We start from the raw sequence: 14170 nt of genomic DNA, 5'->3' as shown, positions 1-14170 counted from the left end.
TAATTTTTGTCAAAAACATATAAAGCCTGCAGTCTACTTGTTAATTTTCCAATCCTTTAACGTAGTCTATCATAATGCTGAAGATTGGCGACCCCACAAAATTTTTAATTATTCTACACTCGTGTAAATAAATATTATCTTTCCTTAAGGTGTGTCCAAAGAAGAATATGAAAAATAATATTTTAATTGTCATGATTTTATTTTGGGTCGTCCGTAAGCCCACAATATTACTTGCGCCGAAAAATAGGAGGTCGTTCTAGGGTGAAAAAGCAGGTTCGGAGGTCCAGCACAAAAAACCGAGCTAATATTCGATGACAACATCCGGAAAGCAGTCGAACGTGCGTTCCGAGAGCAGCGAGCTCCTGCAGGGGATCGGAAGCGAATTCCGTAATTTCTCGCTCTCGGTGACATCGACGATCGAGGAACCCGTCGATGCGTTCGAGGCGTAAAAGAAGCGTCGGCTGGCGTTCCTCTCTCCGCCCGAGTCACGGTACAAGGGTGATCGAGTAGGAGAAATGGTAACGCGGGGGTCGGAGGTCGGGGTGGGCGAGGGTGCAGGACGCCGAGAGAGGGAAAAAGAGTGCGGGACGAATGAAAAGCTTCGAGCTTGCGGTAAACATCGAGCGTGTAATTCGCTCTTTAAAGAACACTTGGACGATAATTAAGCCGGCGTGGGGTGCGCTGAGGACGACGTTGCCGGGGGTTGCCGAGCAGGAGGGACGGAGAGGAGAGAACCGGGAGAGAGAGAGACGGCGAAAGTGTAGCGGAGGAGCGAAGAGGCGGAAGGGTGGGTTTACGGGCACCGTTGAAAAGATCTTTTTCCGTTTATTTTTCGTGACCATGGCTCGGAAAGACACGTGGTCTGATTTTAATTAGCACCGGGGTGCACTTGCAGCGCGCGCGCAGCCACGGATGGAGAATCTCGGGCTTAGAATTCACCTGGCAGCCACCCCCCTGACCCCCGAACCCCGCCGCCAGTTCTCATTTTGCTTCCTTTCCTCGGTGGTCGCTGCCGCTACCGCCCCTCGCCGCCTCTTTCCGTCATCCGTCCCGTCGGTTGGCGTTCTTCGATGCTGTGTTCTCGCGCTCGGTCAAGAGGGTTAATCCGACAGCGAAATTCTCGTTCGCCCCCGGGGTCGAGTGGGATGCGAGCAGTTTCGGTAAAAGTTAATTCGTCCCGGTCCGCCCGTCCTCGTTGTCGTCGTTGGGCCGCGACGATCGTCGAACGTTTTTCAGCTGGCAAGTGTTTCCGCGGATTTTATTCGCGCGCTGCGGAAATGCTCGGCCGACTAGCTTTCGATTGCGGGGTTTTAAACTTGGAAGGGTATGGAAAGATGGAAATGTATCTCGGCGTTCTGCGACGCGGTACATTGTTTGCGAAAGTTTGTATCTCTTGGTACCATCGCGGAGGGAACGTTTAATAGGGATCCAAAGTGGATATTTTTCAACGTAGTTCGAACATAATAATATTTAATACGGCGATTTTAGATGTAATGAATTAAATAAGTGTTGAAACTCATTGTAGAGGAGTATCTCATGAGAGAGCTTGATATACAATTTATTTATACATATTATGTATAGAATGTTAATTTTTTGTTCACGGTTATCTGAATATTGGAACGATATATTTAGCAATAACAATATTCTTGAATAAGATATTTAGGTGCTTTGAATGTTTAAAATATTTTGCCATGCTAGTCTTATTTCTGGGGGATACAAAACCTTCGTAGAGTAGAAAAGAAAAACGAGATACGGTAATTTCTCCCAGAAATGTTCGGAGTTCGGAATTGAAACCGGCAGATACGGGAATACTAAGTCGCGATTCTTCGAGCTTCGTGGCTCATTTTGATAGAAACTCGGAGCAGTCGGAAAACAGGTAGCGGCCAGCATGCCGAAGCACGGTGATTTAACTTTTTTATTTCTAATTTTTTGCCTTGATTCGAAGACAATTCGGAAACCACATGCCATGAGTATGACGGTCACGTACCTAGTATCTGCACGTTAGCATCGACGTAAAATGTTTTAGAACTAAAAATTGAGAACATCGTAGAACTAAAAATTGTTAGAAATAAGGAATGTTTTCCCAGTGTTCGAAACAAGGGTCGGCAGATCGTTCTAACTAAAGGAATTACGGCAATTTTCTTGGCGACTACGATTTAACCAACTTCGTCCTCTCAGGAGTAATACGTAATATTACAGGCTGGTTCGCGACACGCGAAAAGCGATTTGTCTCCGGAACTGAGAACTTGGCACACTTGCCAGCGGAAACTCGTGGGCCAATGGAGAGAAAAAAGCCTCAAATATTGAACTTCCGTTACCCCATGCTCTCCGGGCTGCTCGTGTTTCCCTAAAGAGTTTGCCTCATTAATTAATACCGCAGGGAAATATCGTAATTTCCCTGGATCCTGCTCGAACTTCCTTGGCGATCTTTACCACTTACGTTTCTCTACCTCGATAATCCGTGGAGATATGTTTTAACAGAGAAAAACGTTCTCTTCGGGCGACTTCTTTCGCAAACGTTTGTCAACGCCGTTGCTAAATTTTCATACACGCGTTCACCAAAGAATCTCCTTCTTAAATATTTATTTATATGTACACAAATGTAATGTTGCAATGGACGGAGTAATAATTTACATAAATATCCGTAGTTCAATTATTTGGTGAAGTGATTTGCCCACTGAATGAACATTCATTTGACAAAATTTTCGAAGTACAGCAATTTCTCCCAGAAATGTTCGGAGATAGGAATTGCAACTGACAGATCTGAGAATACTAAGTTGCGCTAAGGCACAATTTTTATAGAAACTCGGGGTAGTCGGCAAAAAAGGCGACGGTCAGAATGCCGGTATATATTAACAGCAATAAATTACATAGGTGTAGGACTAGCACAGAGAAATTCACAGCAACCCGAAATTTGGCATTTCCGGGAGAAATTACTGTAACAATTTTTAAGCTAACTAAAATCTGAAAAAGCATATTCTGCGACAACACCGGAAGACACAGAACCTTCCTTCGAATGAAATAGTCACCCAGAAGCTATCTATCATCGAAAAACTCGACAGCGATCAACTATGCATCGTCCGGTGTTCCCGAACCAGCAGTCAGGCGAAATTCCAGGCTGCCAGTTCCTTAGCGTTATTAGATCCTCAAGGTTCCCGGGCACATAATAACCCCTTAATTAAGAGCATCGTGTCGGTGCACCGTGCGAAGAAAAACAGGGGGGTGAGAACCGCTCGGCGAGGGTAGCGTGAGGCGAAGCGGGAATCGACACCGCGTTCAAAATCGAGTAACGACCGGTGCCGAAGTGCGCGAGGAGTAAATTGCGTCGATCTCCCTCTTCGTCCGCCAGATAAAAAAACGAAGAAAAAAGAAGAAGGAAAACAAAAGGGTGACGATTCCCGTTGGCTTTTCTGCCCCTCTTTGGAGCGCCGTTGAGGGGGGTGGGGTCGAGAGGGGACGGTCGTGGTGACGGCAAGGGCTGAATCGTCGCGTTCACTGACGTTTTATACGTCGTCGGGTTTCATGCGGCAGCGGTAATTTTTTTATTAGCTTGAAAACCACTCGACTCGTCGTCGTCGACGTCCTCGGCGTCGCCGTCGTCGTCGCTCGTGGTCGTAGCCATCGTTGTGTCGCCGGTAGTCGGTGAAACTCGCCCCCATAGGGGCTGAAAAAAAATTCGTCCGTCCCTCTCTCCATCTCTCCATCGCCCTGTCTCTATCTTTCTCTCTCTTTCTCTTTCTCTCTCTTTCTTTCTTTTCCTCCTCTTCTGCCTCCCCACAGCCCTTCGTCGCCCTCTCTAGCCCCGTCCGTCGAAGCCCGTTACAACCCTCAACCGTCGAACAGTCAAAAGAACCACGCGTTCATTTGACTTATTAAGTAGTTTTGTACGAATTAAGAACGTGTCGCTTTGTTGTGGCTCGCCCTCCGGTATTGTTCTGTTCTCGCGAGCTTATTCCGCTCGGTTCTGGCAAGAAGCACGCCGCTGAGAAACCTTGGGAAAGCCTCTGACGGGCCGGTTCCTTTTTCCAGGCCACCGCGAGACGCTTTAAGGGTTTGTTTGTGCGCCCGCTGTTCTGGAGCCGCGACTTTATTCAGGAGGAGAGGCTTTGCCTTGAGAAATGTAATGCGAGGCCTTTGAACGGGCGACGCTGAATGATCGGCGAACAGTAGACGGATTTTGTGGCATTGATTATACAGCAACCTGGAGCAAGTTGATAGGACGAACAGCGATTTGATATTCGCTGCCCTTAATTGGCAAAATATGTCTTTAGGTATTCGCTTTGGTAGCATTTTTTAGGTACCTGTTTGAGCCACTGCGCTTCCTGGAAATCTACTTGTGGAATAAGTTTTTAATAATCAGTTTTATTAACAACTATTAACTTTCTAATCGTGGGCAAGTTTATGATGAAAAATAAATAAACAAAAAAATAATTTTTTGTAATTTTAAATTTTAAATCTTTTAATTTTGTTTTCGTTGTTAAATTTTACAAAATTAATTCCCTAAAGTTCAACATTATTATATGGATTCAAAATAATAGATGTTTGCAACTAGGAATTTATAGCTTCTAAAACAATGGATCTACTCTGATATATGAAGTGAAATTTACAAATTGCAATTGTGACTAGAAATGATGTAAAATTAAAAAACATTGTTATATCATTATTCCTAAATTACAGTGAGTTATAAAAGGTTAACGCGTTTCTTTACACACTATAATGAAAATTGCATGAGCTCTAAACAAATTTAATTTTTTACTTTTTATAAAGATAGTTTAGTCCTTATTAATGCTACTATAAGTTTCGCATTAAAAATTATCGTAAAAAATACCCAATAATCTGCTATCAACTCCATATATTAATTCAAAGCATAATTATAGAACAAATTTACTAGATTCAAAATTTCGAATTAACTTACGTTAAAATACATATAAATGATCCGTAGAATAAACTGAATAAAATTTATTAATAGTCCAGTTAAAGTTGTTTAGCAGTCTGTTGCAAGATAAATCGATCCAGTTTATTTTTTAATTAAACCGGTATCCATTTTCATTGTCAAGAAAGGCATTTACATAATTCGAAACGCGTGTGTCGACTTCCGACGAAGCGAAAGTGGGATTGAAATACTTTTAACCGGCAGGTGACGATATTAAGAACTCAAGACTTCGAGCCACCCCTTTCCTGCTCCAGGGGTGGGTAGAAACTCTGAAAGGGCAATAAACTTGTTTCGCGTGCACGCGCCGCTCATTATAATGAATCACGGAAACCTGTGCGATATGGGCGTAATATTCTTCCTGCTGACGAGGTGTATGCATTTATGAACGCCAGCAGTAAGAGAACGGGAATTTTGTGATAAACTTAACGTTCATTCGCTGGAAACTATTACTCAGAACAATAAGTATTCGCGTGCATACTTTAGGCTATTTAAAATACCTTTGCTTCGCGACTATATAGATAATTTCAATTTATTTAAAAAGAGTTTGTAGTACTTGTATCAATAGTTGCTATTATTTTCGGTAATAAAACGAAAAATAATTTGACATTTATAAAACTTGCGCAGAATAAAATGAAATCACACAATTAAAGAATCAAAACTTAGATTTCTTACAAGAATAATTAATATATACCAATCTCGCAAAACAACCCCTATAATTCATTTATATAGAATTTTTTTTTTACTCAAATGCTCTCTGCATTTCATTATACAATTAATTCAAAATCGACGACTAAAAATATAAATTGAATCTGTAAATATATAAAAATGTGACGAGATGTAACGTAAAATTTTTCGCGAGGCATGAACGAATTATTTCGTGTGAGATCGCGGGAACGAAGCGCGAAATAAATTAGGAGAGTAACGAAGTAAAGAATGTTCGGTAAATTCGACAGAAGCAGAAATCGAGGGACTGGTTTAAGAGCTAATATTTAAAGGGAGCGATAACATATCGGCGTATCGGAGCGACAGCCGGAGGATCTCGCTCCTCGCTCGGCATTAATGCAAAAGAAGCCCTTGCCTCCCGGACTGGCAATCACCGACATAAATAAATCGACCTTACCGTCTATTTCTCCCCGTCGGTCTGGGAATCCCTGTATTCGATCAGGCATCGAAATACGTCGGCATAAAAAGGGGAGGAGGAGACCGATCGAGGAGGACCGATTGTTCCACTCGTGCAGATCGGATCTGTCGTTAAGCCACGCTTACTCTCTGCCAATCCCACGGACGATCTGTAATCAGAACGACGTCCGCGATTTATTTCAGCCGATCCAGTCGTTGATACACCGCGTACGCCGCAATATGGACGGACTTTATTACCAATCCTCTAATTTTCGCAATTTAAGCGCATTTCTTGCCGGAACAACTTTAATTAACTCTTCCTCCGATTTTGTGATACGTTAGACTCAGAGTTCTCGATATAAATAGGTACCTTTTTGCTATACAAAAAGACACTGTTCCAAGCCAGTTAGGCGGTCACTTAAATGAAATTATTTTTCATAATTGAAATCGGTAGGTTTACTCTTTTCAGTAAACCAAAAACTTTGAGACATATTAAACGGTATTTTTAAATAGCAAAATTTCCAATGGAAACCAGTAGATGGATGACCCTGTGGATCTAAAATAATGATCAATGTACCAGTTAAGGGTTAAACTGTAGGAAACATGTACGCGCGATTAGAGCGTCTTAGGAAATATGTGGTAAAGCAATTATAAAAATTGGGGTTGTCGGTAAATTACTCGAGATCCACACGCGATTTCATTTTAATTTCGGCGCTGTTCTTCGAGGGGATGAAAAGGAGGGGAGCCAAACGAGAGGGAAAGTATCGGGGCGCAGTTCGGAGGAGCGATAATTCATCGGAAGGCGCGAGGCCAAAGTAACGAACATAAATTTTTGTCCGAGGGTGCTCCTCGCGTAGAGAAAACTTGGCAACTCGAGCGGCCGCGTCGGTTAAGGGGGTGGCGGATTGAAACAAGGTAGGAGGTGGTCGGTTCGCAGGTCGGACGCTTAAACACCGGCTCCGTCGTTAGTCTACGAGCCATTACGTAAATTATGTAAGCCCCCGCGAAGACCTCCGAACGGCGAAAGCGTAAACTTTAATCGTCTCCTCCTGAATCAGGGCCGATCAAATTGTTTTTCACCTCTTTCACCGTCGAGAAGCACCCCCTTCGGACTTTTATTCCTGCGTTCTACGGAGGGGAAGTGTGTCTAGCACCACTCGATCCGACCGAACAAAAACACAACGACGGAAAAAGTGCACCGACTGAATCGGCCGGTTCGAGCACCATCATAATAGAAAATAATGTATTAATATTCCGCATTTAATGCCGAGTACCAAAATACTCGTCTCCCATTCTCAAGGGGCCCCGGTTCCCGATATCCTGAATCCCCCATTGACATCGAAGTCGATCGTGAATCGAGCCGGCTTCGTTTCGCTCGCGCTGCCTTTTGCCAGTCCGCACCAAATCACGGGACACTTCGAATAATTCTTTATTTAAACATCGCGAGCTTTCGCGGCGCACGGCTCCTTGAATAATGCAACAATTTCACTTGCAAAATGCACGACCGACGCGACGGCTAGACAAAAATTACGATCATCCGAAGAACCGACCCTTTCTTTCGGTCGATCCGCTTCATTTATCGCTAGACGGAAAATTGCCTTCTCAAAGAATGCAGATTTCTTGAGGTAACACTTGAGCGATAAAATACGCGAAAACTAAATATTCATTTGTTTTTTTAAGAATGTATTCGATACATTACAATTTTTGTAACGACGTTATATCTTATTTTTTGGTTCTCTGGCAAGTTATAGGTCACATCGGGTACTTTTAATTTATCGGGTAAATTAATTCATCTTTCTATATGTAGCAAGTCGGTCCATAAGTTCGTAGATGGATCGTAAATGTTGATTCTTTTTAAATTGGCACACCATAGTTTTCAAAAAATGAATCACTTTATTACGAATTTAATCGTACAGCAAAATATGTCGAAACATGTATTCATTCTTACTAAATCGACACTCCATTGTCTTAAAGAAATTAATCACTTTATTAATCGCGCGGAACGAATAAATGAATAATGGCATAATAGGAGAAAACCAAAGAGTATGTGACGTAACTGATAAGCAATTATTATGCAGAAAATTTGAATCGAAATTAAAACCATGAGCCAATCCGATACAACAATACTACACACATAAAATTTGCCACATTCTCATGAATGTGAACAATACGAGCATGAAAGTAGAAAATTTCAAGATATTCAGATCCTCCAAAGAATTTAAATTTCAGCAAGCATTTTCGAATATTCGCAATGGAATCTGCACTGTCATTGTTTCGAAAACGGCATGACAATCTTCGAAATTCGCAAGATCGATGTGCATTATACGCGAAAGTCAGGTCGCGGCAAGACCGTGCGAATCTCCTCGGCGAATTGATCGCATCCAAACGGACGGAACCCGCTTGACACCTTTAGCATCGGAAAAGTGGAGCGCGATCGCGGGGGATTAATTCCGATTCCATCGGGGGCCGGTCATCGCGCCCACCCTCGCTGCGGAGCGGGGTCGCAAGGGGATGGTTATCGCGTAGCCCGGCGACTTAACTCCCGGCAATTAATCTCCCCGCGCTAATTATTTAGCCGGTTAGCAGGAGTTCCGTGCGGCCGAACTTAGTTCCGCTATCAGATGTAGTAGGGGTAGTTCGAGAAGGATCGCGGGGGGATGAACGGGCGGGGAGAGGGTGGGTTCGATGGAAGGTACGCAAGAGGATGGAAGCTCGACGTGGAACGGGGATGGCTGGGTGTAGAGAGAGGTTGGTTGAGGTTCAGTCGTGCTCAGGAGGATACACGAGGGGTTGAGGCTCGCGCAAGAGTAAATTGATTAGAATTAAAGGGTTGGCTGGCAGGTGCTGCTGCCGGGTTACTACGGACCATAGGAGAGAAAGGTCGAGAGAAGCAGAGAGAAAGAGAGAGAAAGAGGAAGAGAGACGGACGAACATAGCGGAGAGCCGAAGCGATAGAGAAAGAGAGACAGAGCGAGAGGGCGAGAGAGAGAGAGAGAGATGGCGGGAGGGATGGAGAAAGAGAGGTAAAGAGGGAGAGGATGAAAGGCAGAGGAACCGTACAGAGAACATAGAACAGAGTGACGAGGGAGGAAGGGAGCGAGGGCACAACGGTGACCACAGCCTCGACGCTGATTGGTCGAGTCAAGTTTGTGGCAAGATGGCTGGCTGCTGCCGCTGCCGCTGCTCTACCCTCTGTCTCTCTCCCGCCCCTATCTCCTCTCTCTCGAACCCTCTCCCGTCCTCCCTAACTCCAGCTTCTTCTCCAGTTCACCTCAACCTCTTGCCTCGTCCTCGGGCTCTCTCTCCCATCGTAGTTCCCTTCTACGCGGTCTCTAAGATGCTTTATCTATGTGCCAAATAGATGTATGTACGTGTACACGCCTGTTCGAAACAATGCCGGGCGTGCAACCACCCCCCACGCTACCAGCCACCCTTTCTGCTCCGAGCACCACACACCATCTACCTCTTACCTTCCTCGGATCCCCTAGCCCCCTGTCCTTCTCCTTGCCCTATCATCCCTTGCTTGCTTGCCTGCTTGCTTGGTTGCTTGCTTGCCTGCGTGCTCTCTCGCCTCAACCCTTACTACCCACCGCCCACGCGCCACCCCCAGCCACCCCGGCCGACATCGTCACCGTTTCTGCCAACGTTCTCCGGGCCCCATCCTACCCGACTCTCCTTTTTGTGTCCCTCGTCATCGTCATCTTCCTTCTCCGCGAGTCTATCCTTTCGACCTCCCTCTTCGTTCTTCTACTACCATCCCCACACAATCTCTTCTCACCCGGTCCCTCTCTCTCTCTCTCTCTCTCTCTCTCTCTGTCTCTCTTTTTCTCTCTCCTTTCCATCCCTTGTCACTGTCGCGTCCTATTTCCATCGTTCTCCTTCTAGCACCCAGAGATGCTCGGCCCGCACCCCCTCCTTCCACATCCACCACCCCCTTCTCCTCCCACCCCGTGCCTCGGATACGAGAACACCGAGCCGGCCTCAAAGAGAATGCGATAATACGAAGAACTTCGACTAATGAGTTAATAGTTGGTGCCTCGCGTTACCGTCACACCGCGAGTACTTTATTCGACGTCGCCCCGAGCAACGAGATTATAACGCGACACGCGCGGCTGCCTGCAAGCGAGCAACCGAGCGAACCGGCGACACACTCGCGCTGCCTTCCTCCCCGCTGCCGTCTATGAGCATTTGGACACTTCAGCTTGCACTGGGAAACACGGAACAGACGGTGGCTAATGAAATAAAACGAGATCGTAGTCAAAGATTGCCGATCGGAATTGTACCGTAATTTTTCAGTCCATTAATATTTTGGTTGTCAAGTTGATTGGCAAGTCGAGAAGGACGCTTGGCAGGCCTGATTTTTTAAGTTAATAAATTATGTTAATTTGCAGCAGAGTTTTGCGTTCATTGTCAACTATTTTCTAGTTGGCTAGTTGCAGTAAATTGTTAATAACAATCTAACGTTGGTTTAGATCGAAATGTTGCGACCGAATTGCCACATTCGAAGATTGATTCGTAAAGACCAGGATGATGATCTTTATAAGAAAGCTTTATACAAAATTCCTGTGGTGGACGAAAAGATTTCTCACGAATGCACGACATATATATATATATATATTCTGAGTGAAAGCAGTACTTATAACCCCGTTAATGTCGCTTATTCTCAACAAAAATAAATTAGAAAAATATCGAACACTATATTTACAGTTAGATACAATAAATCGCACTACAATTTGCACTTTGTTTAGTGCGTTCAAGAAAGCGATACCATAAAGACAGTGCATTTAATCAGTTAAGGAATTATTTGCTCAAACTTGAAAATTAATTTCCTCATTAATGTATTATATGTTGAAAATTTGATTAGGAACCGCAAAATATAAGAAGATTAAAAAAACAATAGATGTCGCACATCTTAGCTTTTCAGTTTATATTCCATTAAGAGTTACCTTCTTTATTTTTAACAGATGACTGAGGTTGCTTGGTCGGCGGTCAAAGTTTTAAGAAACGTAATTTTCTAAGTAGATACGAACCCTTTGAACAGGTGTTTTGAGCACTTGCGTCAGTGATTGGAGCAAGCTCGCTAGTCAGTTGACGCACGCTCTAATCGGCGTCTCGTCGACGATGAATTTTATCTCCGCCATCGGGAAATTCATTTCCAATCGGTGTGGCGGGGGTCGATATTGAAATCGAGGTGAGAGAGATAGCCCGCGAGAATCATTTGCCATCGAATCGGCGAGCGACGAGCGTGTTTTATTGGGAAATGGGGATGATTTAACAAGGCACTCGGTACGCCGTACTTAAAGTTGTAAAACTGGTCGGATTGAATTGGCTGCGAAGCGCACGTATCGATTGCTCGCATTTCGAGGAGTAATTTCATCGGCGCGTCGGAATTTCCTGATCCGCATTTTATTATCCGCGTCCGATCGCGTTTCTGCCCCTTCCTTGTTTCGCGATTTCAGACGCGTTGCACGCTAACGATTCACGCCGATATTTCTCGAAGAAACATGCCGGCTTAAATCCTTATCCAATGAATTCAGGATAAACGTATCCGCAGGAAGCAATCAGCTTTTCGAGCAAGTCGTTTTGCGGAATATTAAATGCTACATTAACGCATGCTTAAGGGAGCATCAAGAAATGTCCAGAGAACTATAAACATGTATTTTTGTTCGAACAATGTAGTTTTGTGAAAATTATTATATTTTAGTTTTGCACTAAAATACGTACCTAAATGTATTATTTAACAGTATCGTGAAAATAAATATACATCGAACAGAAAAGATATCTATAGCACGTTTTCTTACGTGGATACAGAATGACCTTTCCTTAAGCAGACGTTAAACCTTCTAATACCTCAAGCGTCCTAGGATTAATGCGAGCAAAATCTCACGAAATCAAGATTACTTGAGTAGTGAATTCGAAATTGGAAAGCTGAAATCTGTCATAGCGGCTTCTACTATAATTCTTCTGCGTTGTAAAAGCTCTAACAAAATATGATGTTATACTATTTTCTATTCGATGTTAAAATAGTATCAGTCATATGTATATAACGGATGTGTAAATTCATTCTAGTAGTTTTCAAAGACTAAAGTAATATATTTTCCTAATGATCCAAGTAAAATATGATGCACAACAGATTTGATGCATTTGTGACAAAAATGTGTATACACAACAGTAAAACCATTGCAAGATCTAGAAATACTATTCAATTATTTTTAACCCGATCAGATAATTAATGAAAGAAGCAAATATATACGTATTATCTATATCTTGCGAATAATGCAGGCAATTTTCGAAATAATTGAGAATGCAGTCGCTAATTGGAAGAAGAGTGTACCGAAGCTCCTAATCATCGAGCGAGCCCCTCATTTGTCCAAGTAACGCGAATTTCGCTATTGACCCAATTCCCGTGGTCGATCCGTCGGATTCCCGGCCCCGCAACAGAAATATTTACCGAGAAATCTTGTCGAGCGTAGACGGGACGGTTCCCCGCCGCGAAAGAAAACCGCTCGCGGCCAGAGACGAGTTAATCCGCGGCGAGTTCTCACGGTGCGATGGCTGCGGCGGGGGGGACGGCTTTAAAACAACCGGCGCCGATAGCTGCCGCATTTAGCGGCGGAGGGTCGTTGTCGAATTTACATTTCTAATCGTGGCTAAGAAACGGCGCGTTATGGAAATTGCAAAAATAAACGGCGCGATATCAGCATATCAAACGGCCTCTTTGAGCGGCGCGCTGCAGGAAGCGTGTCTCCGACAGCCGCGGGGCGCTTTTTAAACGCGCCGGGGAAAAAATTCCCCGAGTTCTCGAGTGTGTCGATTCGGTTGGCCGCTCGGCTGCCGCGAAACGCGCGCGAAACCACCCCGCGTTTCCTCCCGCCGGCAGGATGAAAAGAGACCGAGGAGAAAAGTGCAACCAATAATTTTATTTTCCGCGATAAAGCACGGCGTCGCGTCGCGTCGCGGCTCGGCGTTGTAGGTTGTAGGTTGTAGCAGGTTCCTGAGGGGGCGGAGAGACGGGGCTGGGAGGTCGCAGGCCGCGTATCTTTGGTAAGTAAACAGACCGTCTTATGAATTTTAAGCAGCGCGACGAGGAGAGTACGAGACCGCTTCTTCTGCCTCTTATTTAACCCTCCTTCTCCCCCCATTCGTCCCTCTCCGATCCCGTCTTCGGCTTTTATTCTTTGAAAATAAAGAATCGAGCGTCTCCTTTCTCCGTTCTGTGTCTTCATCCGACGCGATACACCGCCTAATCAGATAGAAAGAAAAGAGCAAGACCCCGGACAAGAGGAAATAGCAGGAGCAGTCTCGCGGGGCAAGAGAAAAGAGCGAGATTACGCTCTTTTTTCCGGTTGTTGAGCGGGACGCGAGCGGAACGGACACTGACGAGCCACTTTTCTTGCCGGGACCCCGAGCGGTTTCACGCGTGTATTCGCGAGCGGGGATGCGATTAACGGGGTCTGCGAAACGTCCTTTGAGCTTGCCGGGTCGGAACGCGCGAATCCTCGCGAGGTCAGTCGCTATGAAACCGTGGAAACCTGCCTTGGGATAGATACCGCCGTTTTTCATTCACGAGGGATTCCGAAGTCTTTGAGCCCGCGCCGCCTCGTTTTAGCACTGCTTGATACGATTTTAAAGAGGTTGCTGAACTCGTGCCGCTAGTTTCGCCGGGGGACGCTGATCTGCTTTTTTTTTTGCGACGGCGATAGGCGCCGAGGAATCGGTGATTCGATCGTGGTCTGCCGATTTAGATCGTTTTCGCAGATATGGTGACGTGGTCTTCGAAATTTCGAATCGACGAGATTGTTTTTTCAGAATAATAAAATAATTCGGAGTTATTTTATGAGTTCAATAGCAAGGAACAGTCTTATCGGAACTGATCGAGGAAATGTAGTGTTCGGATGGTAGAACAAATTTTACTAATTTGCACAATAAACACTAGTTTTAAGGGACTTCTCCAATGTAAATCGTAATAAACAATTTTTCTTTTTCTGCATTTTCGTGAAGAATATAGTTCGAACGTTCCGACTGGACTATGAATATTAGGATACAACATAGTGAATAGAAATAATTAAAAACGGTTCAAAACAGATCCTGATCCATGCAGATCAACAGAAGAAGTGG

At 44.5% G+C, this 14170-nt stretch overlaps 1 long non-coding RNA gene across 1 annotated transcript in view; it reads right to left on the bottom strand.

The window, feature by feature from the left end:
• The window catches only part of LOC117217445 (uncharacterized), a 75822-nt gene that overhangs the window by 52722 nt on the left and 8930 nt on the right, over positions 1 to 14170 (bottom strand). Inside the window, exon 2 of the long non-coding RNA XR_004489558.2 lies at positions 6054 to 6222. This is a non-coding gene — a long non-coding RNA (uncharacterized LOC117217445). The remainder of the gene's footprint in view (positions 1 to 6053; positions 6223 to 14170) is intronic.

Source organism: Megalopta genalis, chromosome 12 (genome assembly GCF_051020955.1).
Source record: "Megalopta genalis isolate 19385.01 chromosome 12, iyMegGena1_principal, whole genome shotgun sequence".
Taxonomy (NCBI): Eukaryota; Metazoa; Arthropoda; class Insecta; order Hymenoptera; family Halictidae; genus Megalopta; species Megalopta genalis.
This window is presented reverse-complemented; position numbering and strand designations above follow the sequence as displayed.